Source organism: Capra hircus, chromosome 25 (assembly GCF_001704415.2).
Source record: "Capra hircus breed San Clemente chromosome 25, ASM170441v1, whole genome shotgun sequence".
Lineage (NCBI taxonomy): Eukaryota > Metazoa > Chordata > Mammalia > Artiodactyla > Bovidae > Capra > Capra hircus.
In genome coordinates this window covers 27,905,351-27,916,996 of record NC_030832.1, presented here as the reverse complement: position 1 = coordinate 27,916,996, position 11,646 = coordinate 27,905,351, and the positions used below count along the sequence as shown (strand labels likewise).

At 44.9% G+C, this 11,646-nt stretch overlaps 1 pseudogene; it reads right to left on the bottom strand.

Annotated features, from left to right (window-relative positions):
• LOC108633859 lies at window positions 1,131–6,489 on the bottom strand (annotated as a pseudogene).

The following is an 11,646-nucleotide window of genomic DNA, read 5'->3' as shown; positions in this document are numbered from 1 at the left end:
GTTGGGGAACTAAGATCCCTCATGCCTCAGGATAACTAGAGAGAAACTCACACACTGCAATTACTGAGCCCTTGCACTCTAGAGCCTGTGCTCTGCAACAAGAGAAAAAAATGAGAGAGAGAGAGAGGCTGGATGCTTTTGAGTATTGGCTGGAGTAGGTACAGGATCTGCCTCCCTTAAGCAAGTCTCTGACCCTCAGCGGAGAAAAGCTACAGAGAGGGGCATTAGGAGGGGCTTTCCAGGTGGTACTAGTGGTGAACAACCCACCTGCCAATGCAGAAGACATAAGAGAGGCAGGTTCAATCCCTGGGTCGGGAAGATCCCCTGGAGGAGGAAATGGCAACCTGCTCCAGTATTCTAGCCTGAAGAATTCCATGGACAGAGGAGCTGGTGGGCTATAGTCCATAGAATCACAAAGAGTTGGACACAACTGAAATGACTTAACACACAGCACATTCTTTCTTGTGACTTTGGTTTTCCCTGCCTGGTTAAAGAGGCTGCAGAGGCTACCAGCTTCTTGCCACCCTCTCAGGTCTCTTACCTGCTGCTCCTACAGGATCTGGGGGACTCCAGCACATGTAATTTAACAACGTCCAGCACCAGTCACTCTTCTAAGTGCTGAGCACATAGCAGGGAACAGTCAATCTGCAGTGCCCTTTGGATTACATTTGTTAACAATAAAACAGCCAAGTTACAGAGTCGGACACGACTGAAGTGACAGCATGCATTGGAGGAGGAAACAGCAACCCACTCCAGTATTCTTGCCTGGAGAATCCCAGGGACAGAGGAGCCTGGTGGGCTGCCGTCTATGGGGTCGCACAGAGTCGGACACAACTGAAGCGACTTAGCAGCAGCAGCAGCAGCCAAGTTATTTTTACCAGCAAAATGGATTAATCCAGGAGCAGCAAAAATTGCAGTTTGGGATGTGCAATTGTTGCGGGAGAATGGGAGACAGAGAATGGTCACATTCCAGGTCTCGGGCAAGTCCCTGGGACCAGCCCCACGTGAGGGTCTTTGGCTTTGCATAGGAGAGAATTCAAGAGTTAGTCATAGTAAAATGAGAGCAGGTTTATTTAGAGAGATACACATTCCATAGACAGAAAGTGAAGTGTCTCAAAATGTGCATTTTTTTAAGAATAAGACAATGATGAAGTCTGCTGGCTCTTTCTTTCATGAACGATTTCTCTGTAGCATACAATCCTGTTTGAGAGCACTCTTCCCACAGTGGAACTTCTTTCAGAACTGGAGTCAATTCTCTCAAACTCTCCCACTGCTTTCTCAGCGAAATTTATATAACATCCTAAATCATTTATTGTCAGGTCAACAGTCTTCACAGCACCTTCATCAAGAGCAGGTTCCCATCTCAAGAAACCACATTTTTGGCTCATCCAAAAAAAGCACCTCCTCATGCATTAAAGTTTTATATTCATGTTGTAGCAATTCAGTCCCACCTTCAGGCTCCACTTCTAATTCTAGTTCTCTTGCTCTTTCCCCCACATCTGCAGCTACTTCCTCCACTGAAGTCTTGAACCCTTCAAACTTATCCATGAGGGTTGGAATCAATTTCCTCTAAACTGTTAATGTTGATATTTTAACCTCTTCCCGTGAACCACAAATATTCTTCATGACATCTAGAATGTGAATTCTTTCCAGAGGTTTTCAATTTCTCTTGCCCAGATCCATCAGAGGAATCACTATCTATGGCTGCTACGGCTGTATTTCTTAAATCATAAGACTTGAAAATCGAAATTACTCCTTGGCATGAAAACAATACATCAGTCTCATTGTCCATCTCCATTAGCACTCTTGGGTGACCAGGTGCAGTGTCAGTAAGCAGTAATATTTAGAAGTGAATCCTTTTTTCTGAGCAGTAGGTCTCAACAGTAGGCTTAAGATATTCAATATTTGTAAACAAATGTGCTGTTATTCCAGGTTTTATGGTTCCATTTACAGAGCACAGGCAGAATAGATTTAGCATAATTCTCAAGGGCCCTAGGATTTTCAGAATGGTAAATGAGCATTGGCCTCAACTTCAAGGCACCAGCTGTGTTAACTCCTTACAAGAGAAGCTTTGAATCCAGGCATTGACTTCTGTCTAGCTATGAAAGTCTCAGATAGCGTCTTCTTCCCTGAGAAGGCTGTTTTGTCTACACTGAAAAATCTATTGTTCAGTGTACCAGCTTCATCAATTATCTCTGGTAGATCTTCTAGATAACTTGCTGCTGCTTCTACATCAGCACTTACTCTTTACCTTGCACTTTTATGTTATGGAGCTGGCTTGCTTCTTAAGACTGCATGAGACAAGCTCATCAAAAGAGCCTCTTGATGAAAGTGAAAGAGGAGAGTGAAAAAGTTGCCTTAAAGCTCAACATTCAGAAAACTAAAATCATGGTATCTGGTTCCATCACTTCATGGCATAAATACATGGGGAAACAATGGAAACAGTGACAGGCTTTATCTTTTTGGGCTCCAAAATCACTGCAGATGGTGACTTCAGCCATGAAATTAAAAGACGCTTGCTCCTTGGAAGAAAAGTTATGACCAACCTAGACAGCATATTAAAAAGCAGAGACATCACTTTGCCAACAAAGGTCCATCTAGTCAAAAGCTATGGTTTTTCCAGTAGTCAGTCATGTATGGATGTGAGAGTTGGACCATGAAAAAAGCTGAGCGCCGAAGAATTGATGCTTTTGAACTGTGGTGTTGGAGAAGACCCTTGAGAGTCCCTTAAACTGCAAGGAGATCCAACCAGGCCATCTTAAAGGATATCAGTCCTGAATAGTCATTGGAAGGACTGATGTTGAAGCTGAAACTCCAATACTTTGGCCACCGGATGTGAAGAGTTGACTCACTGGAAAAGACCCTGATGCTGGGAAAGATTGAAGACAGGAGGAGAAGGGGACGACAGAGGATGAGATGGCTGGATGGCATCACCGACTCAATGGACATGAATTTGAGTAAACTCCGGGAGTTGGTTATGGACAGGGAAGCCTGGCGTATTCCAGTCCATGGGGTCGCAAAGAGTCGGATACCACTGAGCAACTGAAATGAACTGAACTGAACTGACTCAACTTCTGCTAGTTTCAAATTTTTCTTCTGCAGCTTCCTCACCTCTCAGTCTTGACAGAACTGAAGAGAGTTAGGGTCTTGCTCTGTGTTAGACTTTGGTTTAAGGGAATGTTGTGGTTGATTTGATTTTCTAACCAGACTAGTGAAACTTCTTCCATATCAGCAATAAGGCTGTTTTGCTTTCTCATCATTTATGTATTCACTGGAGTAGCAATTTTTTCTTAATTTATTTATTTTTAATTGAAGGATGACTACAATATTGTGTTGGTTTCTGCCATACATCAACATGAATCAGGCATAGGTATATATATATATATATATATGTCCCCTCCCTCTTGAACCTCCCTCCCAACTCCTACCTCATCCCACCACCCTAGGGTATCATAGAGCATCGGATTTGAGCTCCATGCATCATACAGCAAATTCCCACTGGCTATCTGTTTTACATGTGGCAATGTATATGCTTCAATGCTTGGAGTAGCAATTTTTAAAATACTAATTCATTTGGCTGTGCCGGATCTTAGTTGTGACATGCAGGACCTTTCAGTTGCGGGGTGCGAACTCTCAGTCACAGCAAGTGGTATCCATGCAACATCTTAGCCACTAGACCACCAGGAAAGTCCCTGGAGTAGCCATTCTAATTTACTTCAAGAATTTCCCCTTTACATTAACAACTTGGCTAACTGTTTGGCTCAGGAGGCTTAGCTTGTAGCCTATCTTGGCTTTCAAAATAACTTCCTCATTAAGTTTAATCATTTGTAGCTTTTTTTTTTTTTCATTTCTAGATTTTGATGTAAAGCAAGAGACATCCCATCTTCCTTTCACTTGAACACTAAGAGACCACGGCAGTGTTATCAGGTGGCCTAATTTCAATATTGCTGTGTCTCGGGGAGTAGGGTGTCCTGAGGAGAGGGAGAGGGATGGGGGAATGGCTGGTTGGTGGAGTAGTCAGAATACACCCATTTATTAAGTACACCATGATACATGGGTGTGGTTTCTGGTGCCCAAAACGATTACAATAGTCGTATCAAAGATATCAAAGATCACAGATTGCCATAAGACACATAATAATGAAAAAGTTTGAAATGTTTTAAAAATGAGCAAAATGTGGCACAGAGAGACAAAGTGAGCAAATGCCATTGGAAAAACGGCACCGGTAGACTTGCTCCTTGCAGGGTGGCCATGCCGTGCCATCTAAGTCACTTCAGTCGTGTCCAGCTGTTTGTGATCCTATGGACTGTAGCCCACCAGGCTTCTCTATCCATGGGATTCTCCAAGCAAGATTACTGTAGTGGGCTGCTGTGGCCATCGGCCTTCAGTTTGTAAAAAACACAGTATCTGTGAAGTACAATAATGCGTAGCACAAAAAACAGGGCATGCCTATAATCTGTTTTCAGTTTAATTCTCAGGCTGCAGCCACTGAACCCAAGAGGAGCAGAAGACAAGCGTTGTCTTGCCTACCTGACTTCATAAAGGTGCTCGAGGTGAAGAAGGCTTGCTCATGGGGCTTCCCTGGTGGTGCAGTGGTTAAGAATTCACCTTCCAATGCATGGGGCAGGGGTTTGCACCCTGGTAGGGGAAATAAGATGCTCCATGTTGAGGGGCAACTGAGCCCACAGGACAAAACTACTGAGCCCATGCACCTCAGTTAGAGAGAAGCCCTCATGCCACCACTAAAAGCCAGCGTGGCCGAAAATCAATTAATTTTAAAAAAAGACTTGCTTACCACTCAGTGTGCCCCTGTCTCCGCCGGGTCCTGTGCGCATGCATAGCCTCCCACACGCGTCGCACTCCTCCACCCAGCCAGTGGAAAGTCAGTGCAGCTCTGCCAGGGCCAATCCTCACATCGCTCTGAAACGCCAGCTCCACTCAGAAGGGTCTCACCTCTGTGACTCTTGGGACCTCTGCCCACTTTACACCCTTCTTAAGGCCCTTCTCCTGTTCCACTTCATATTCTTGTTCTTTATATATGTGTCTGGTTCTCCCCTGTCAGAGAGGAAGCTGCTTAGCTGGCAGATGACCTTTTCCCTGAAACACCCAACACTATTTCTGGGCCCTTAAGAGGCCTTAGAATGTTTGTTGGGACGGATTAAATGGAATAATGGGACACTATCTCCCTGAAGAATAAACAGTAGACTTTGTTCTACATCTCTGTGATTCACAGACAAAAAAATTTTTTCTCTTTTTTAATTAGAGGATAATTGCTTTACAATGTTGTGGTCTCCACTGTACATCAACGTGAATCAGTCATAATTATATATACTCCCCTCCCTGAAATTCTTTAAACTAGAAACAAATTGGTGAGAACAGTATAATCAACTTCAGTATATGTATCCTTACCAAGTGTCTGTTGAGTCATCATTTTGCTAACATATGTTACATTTGCTTTAATATCTCTCTCTCTAGCTAGCTAACTATAATTATCACTATTTTTAGTTATTGAACCATTTGAGAATATATTAGACATTGTGTCTTGCATCCCTTTACCCCTATATACTTCACTGGTACCACTCAAAAGCAAGAACATTCTCTTCTTATACAATGATCCAATGAAAGAAATTCAACACTGATAGGATACTATTATCCCCATGCTCAGTTGCTTCAATGGTGTCCGACTCTTCCCAAGTCCGTGGACTGTAGCCTGCCAGGCTCCTCCGTTCATGGGATTCTTCAGGCAAGAACACTGGGGTTGGTTGCCATTTCCTACTCCATAATTATCTCCATGTAAAACGTGAGTCTGAGTGAACTCCGGGAGTTGGTGATGGACAGGGAGGCCTGGCGTGCTGCGATTCATGGGGTCGCAAAGAGTCGGACATGACTGAGCGACTGAACTGAACTGAACTAAACAGTACCTATTCAAATTTCCCCAGTTGTCCCAATTATGATCTCTAAGCTATTCTTTTTTCATTCTCATTGTCTACTGAACAAAAATGTATAACCTAAAGGTTGAGAATTATGTTTTATTCCAAGGACTTTTTGAACACTCAAGCCCAGAAGGCGGCCTCTCAGATAGCTCTGAGGAACTGCTCTGAAGAGGGAAGAGCAAAGTTATCTAGGAGTTTAGTAACAAAACCCAACAAAATTTGATTTTGTTTACCAACAAAAATCAAAACATTACTGTTGGCAGACTCCCTCTTGGTCTTGCCAGCAGCCCCCACGCAGTGTAGTTAATAAATCTCACTTTCTAACTTAAAAAAAAAAAAAGATTACTGTTAATTACAGCAAGTCAGACATCTCAGTTAATCTAGTGCTCGTGTACATATGGGAAGATGTAAGAGTCTGGGCTCACTGAAACCATCCTTTATCTGCAACCTAGCTGTCTAGGGCCAATATCCAGGGCTTTCCCATCCTGAATTCCCTCAGGGCTCACCCTCGGGGGCAGCTGTAGCTGAAGGTTGCAGCCTTCTTTGTTACTGACATGGCAGGTGACGTTTTTCATCACCTACGCATTGCATTTAGTTATTGTATCATTGAGTCTCATAACGTAGAACAGTTTCTCTCTCTTTCATTCTTGAGGCATACTAGTTATTTGTAAAAGAGCCTTCGACTTGACTTTGTCTGCTGTCCCAGGTTATGCCTTTGGGGGACTGGAAGGCTCTGGGAATGAGGTTGTGCCTTTCTCAGAATATGGCAGCAGGAACCCACATGAGGTCAGTTTCTCCCCTTATCAGTCACTTTAATTTTTTTGTGGGGGGCTGCAAGGGTTGCCTATGCCCTGTGTGTCCACGCTCAGTCGTGTTCAACTCTTTGCAATTGCATGGACTGCAGACGCGTCTGTCCATGGGATTTTCCAGGCAAGAATACTGGAGTGGGTTGCCATTTCCTCTAGGGGATCTTCGCAGGTCAGGGATTGAACCCGCGTCTCCTGAATCTCCCGCACTGGCAGACGGATTCTTTCCCCCTGCGCCACCTGTGAAGCCCAGCTGCAAGGCATGTGGTCTCTTAATTCCCCAAGCAGGGATCAAACATGGGCCCTCAGCAGCAGAAGTGCAAAGTCTTAACCACTGGTCCGCCAGGGAAGTCTGGGTCAGGTTAACTTCGATGATCTGGTTAAGGTGGTAACTGCCAGGTTTCTCCACTGAGCAGTTACAGTTTTTCCTTTTGTGCTTATAAGAAATCTGTGGAGATGACTTGGTATTTTAGAGACTGTGAAAATACTCTGTTCCCAGTCTAATGATGATTCCTGCCTGATGCGCCAGCCAGTCATTCAAGGAAAGCGGAGTTGGCCGGCGGCCTGGAGCTGGGGCTCTGGAGATCACAGAGCCGGGATGCACAGAGAAGAAAGCACAGCAGGGAAAAGAAGCTGCGGAGAGCAGGGCAGGCAGTCTGAGGGCCACGCTGGGAGCAGCTGCAGCTCACTGCGGTGATGGTGGCAGGCACCTCAGGGCAGCCCCGAGGGTACAGGCCCTTCACCAGAATCAGGACCGGAAGAGGGACCAGTTTGCTGGAAGCAGAAAGACCATGCTATTGTCCCTATTCCCTGGTGGCCCCTGGTGCTCGGTGCAGGAAATGCCTCAGAGGCATTATTTCCAGAATATTTCCAGGGGCTGCCAGTGAATGGGAAGGGATCCAGACCTCTGGGCCTGGCCTAGCCCTTACAGCCAGGCTCCCGCACACCCCACCCCTGCCCCTGCCTGTTTGCTCCACTCCTGACAAATATTTGCTCTGCTGGGTACACAGCCCTGGGCTGGCAGTCACAGTGGGATATAGGCAGTGCATACCCACAGGACACACACAGCCCCTGGACCCAGTGGCCACGAGTTCCTGCGTGCTGGACAGTTCCTTTCCTGTGGCTGCTGTAACAAATGATCACAAATGGGGCAGCTTGACACAACAGGAATTTATTCTCTTCCAGTTCCGGAGGTCAGAAGTCTGAAATGGAGGGGTCGGCAGGGCCGGGCTGCTCCTGCAGACGGTAGAGGAGAATCTATCGTTGCCTCTTCCAGCTTCTGGTGGCGGCTGGCAGGCTTCCTGGCTGCATCCTCTGGTTTCTGCCACTGCGGTCAAACTGCCTCTTCTTCCTCTCTCTTCTAAGGAAACTTTTCTTGGTTTGGGGCAGGATCCTAGGGACCCCCAGATAATCCAGGATGATCTCCTAGTGAGACCCTTAACTTATTTACCTCTGCAAAGATCCTTTTTCCACACAAGCTCCCACTCACGGGTTCTGAGAGTTAGTGCACATCTTTGTGGGGGCCACCAGTCACCTCGCTGTGAAAGGAATTCATGTCTGCTCTTCCACTCTGCGCAAATATTAGTTTTCCATATGTTTCTCCAACAAATTCTGTACTTTGCTGATGGTCAGGCGTCATTAAAGTAGTCCCCGATGGCTGTTTCAGGCCTACCCAAATACTTCTGTCCTCCCCCGCCACACGCATACACACACACACAAAATAACATATCTGCACACAGATGGTTACACACTGTCCCCAGGTCTTTGTACAGAAATGTGCGTGTGTGCTGCAGTCCTTCACTTGACACGTATTTGTTGAGTGTTCACCATGTGCTAGGCCCTGTGGAGGCACTGGAAACGCTACAGTGAACAAGGCAGCAAGCCCACGCCTGTTTACATTCTGCTGAAATATTTACACGCACACATGATGATGTATGTAGATGCAGAGCCCGCAAGGTTTTTCCATGCCCGGGGCTCCCAGAAGGACTGAAGTCAGCAATTCCAGGCCACAGGCAGCAAGGGGATGTGAAGGCCTTTAATGCAAATAAACCAAGTCATCAGGAAAGTAATTTTTTAAACAACAAATCCTTGATTAAGTGAAACACTTGTGGGCAAGGGTGAACTCCCCACCCATTTCTGAAAGCGCAAAGCACTGTTAGGAAGGCGCTCGGAGTTCTTGGGTGGAAGAGGAGTCTGAGCAAAGGGACCAGCTGGGCCTTGAACAGCCAGCACATGCTGGATTTGAGGTCAGCCCCAAGGACAAGGCGTACTGGGCCGCCTGGAGGGGAGAGAGCGTGACCACAAGAGACTCAGCCGTCAGCGATGATCTGCAGGGTAAGGTGAGACTAATGACTATATCCTGGCACTATCTACCCAAACCGGCACGCACACTAGTGCAGTGGATACATGATGTGGCGAGTTGGCTAGGCTGGTCTACAGACTCCCAAGTTCCCTTTCCAGTGGGACTCCAGTTAGGGTGGGCTACCAGCGAGACTCCCTCATGAGAGTCAGAGGACAGAAGGAAGACAGGAGCCACAGTGAACCTCACACACAGTTCTTACCTGTAATTCACTCAGTTCTCTTTTCCCCCTGGATCTTCCTTCCTGAGAGCCTGTGCATAAGTTTGTACCTGGGGGGCTCTAGCTTGCTTGTGACCTTCCCTTCCTTTACTGAGTGAAAACTGTGGGTGGTATTCTGCAGGTTTTCCTTTATTTCTGACATTTTTTATAAGTCATATCTTCAGTGAATAAGAGGATCCTTTCATACCCCAGAGCTTCCAGAACTGGCTGCTATCTTGACTCTTCTTGGCCCTTTATATTTTCATATAAATTTAGAATTAGCTTGTCAAGTTCTATTTAAAAAACATGTTGATAGACTCACAGACACAGAAAACAAACTAAAGGGCTTCTTACCAAAGGAGAAATGGAGAGGGAGAGGGATAAATTCGGACTTTGGGATTAACAGATACATACTATTATATATAAAATAGGTAACCAATGAGGACCTACTGTATAGCACAGGAAGCTATATTCAAATCTTATAATAACCTATTTTGGAAAATAATTGGAAAGATATATATATGGGCTTCCCAGGTGACACTAGTGGTAAAGAACCTGCCCTGCCAATACAGGAGACTTAAGAGATGCTAGTGTGATCCCTGAGTCAGGAAGATCCTCTGGAGGAGAGCATGGAAACCCACTCCAGTATTCTTGCCTGGAGAATCCCCATGGACAGAGGAGCCTGGCGGGCTACAGTCCACGGGGTCATAAAAATCAGACATGACTGCGCGACTATGTGCATGCATACAGACACATACAAACACACATTTCTAACTGAATCACTTTGCTATACACCTGAAACCAAAACAGCATTGTAAATCAAATACACTTCAATAAAAAGTTGTTTGTTTTGGGAAAAAAGAGAAGTTAAAAACAGAAGAATATAATCATTAATAATTATACATAAATAACCTTTACAAAATAAATAAAAATCAAAATATAAAACCAAAACAAATACCAAAAAAAAAAAAAGGTTGAGATTTTGATAAGGATATATATAACCTAGAAATCAATCTGTGGAGAATAAATCCATGAGTTTTCCAATCCAAGAACATGCTGTATTTCTCCAGATTCATACATAGATTTAATGAATACAAAAGAACACATCAAAATGGTGGGATAGCTGGCTCAGTGGATACCCCATGGGAATGAATGGCTCGCGCTACCTGCTCTTGTTTCCTGCTTCCAGGCTGCCAGGTTTTCATGTGACCTTGTCCTCTGCCCACAGCTAATTGACTCAAGGGAGGGGAAGGCACCTGCCCCAAGCTGATCCAATGAGGGCTTCCTCCCAGAATTTTTGGACCAGAGACTGAAAGAGAGTTGAAACAGACTCTTTTTGGTGTCTGAGGCTGTGAAAATATAAAACTTAGGTGCTATCTACAATCATGTTTCAGATCACATGAACTGGAGGACTGATTAGAGGCAGCTGCATTGCTGAGAAAAAAAGAGTGACACTCGGAGAGGCACAGAAACAAGACAGAGAGGCTGGTGGTGTTTGAGTCTGTGATTTCATATAGTTTCTGAGTCCCAGTTGCAGTCTTGCTCTTGGGTTCCAAGAGACCCATGTTCCAAGAGAGCCATTGATTCCAAGGGTCCATTGTTCCTTAAAATAAATGCATCTTCAGGCTTAAGCTATTTTGAGTTTCTACTGCTCACAACCAAGGTACCTACCTACTGCAGTTGAGTAGACTGAAAATGGGTGATGTCAAATAGATTCCAGATGAGCAAGCCCCAGCACCTGGACTTAACAGGCTCACAGTTCGGACTGCAGTCTGGTGCCCCTTTCGAGCACAGGCCAGCACTCTTTATTCCCTTCTTCTGTAAGAATTCTGCTGCCTCTCTTGGGATGATTAATCAGAGGCAAACGTTCTCATCCTCTTTTTTCATGCAGGATCTATCTATTCTAAATACTTGTCTTATTTTTATATGGGGATGCCAAACTTTGGTTAGAATTTAATTACCGTATTTATTCACTAAGATCACCCGGATGATCACTCTTGGGCCGTTATAGGCCTGACTGGCAAGTGTTGCTTAGGTCAAGATGTCAAGAGAAGTGCCCCCAAATAAGATGCAAGCACCAGATGGAACTTCAAAAGAAATACTAAATATCTTCACCACTTCTGCCTTTCTAGGTAAAGACCCTATTCACCACAAGGCAGGGGTTGTTATAATGACAGGAGAATAAGGTTCTGAGTTTTCAGGAGATTGAAGGGAAGAATTTTGAAGATGCTGTGCTACAGGGAAAGGGTATGTCATATATATATATACATATACAGACAGTCCACAGTTTTGCTAATTTCAAGTCTTAGTCTACACTTTTGTATGTTTCATACACGATATTGTGACAGA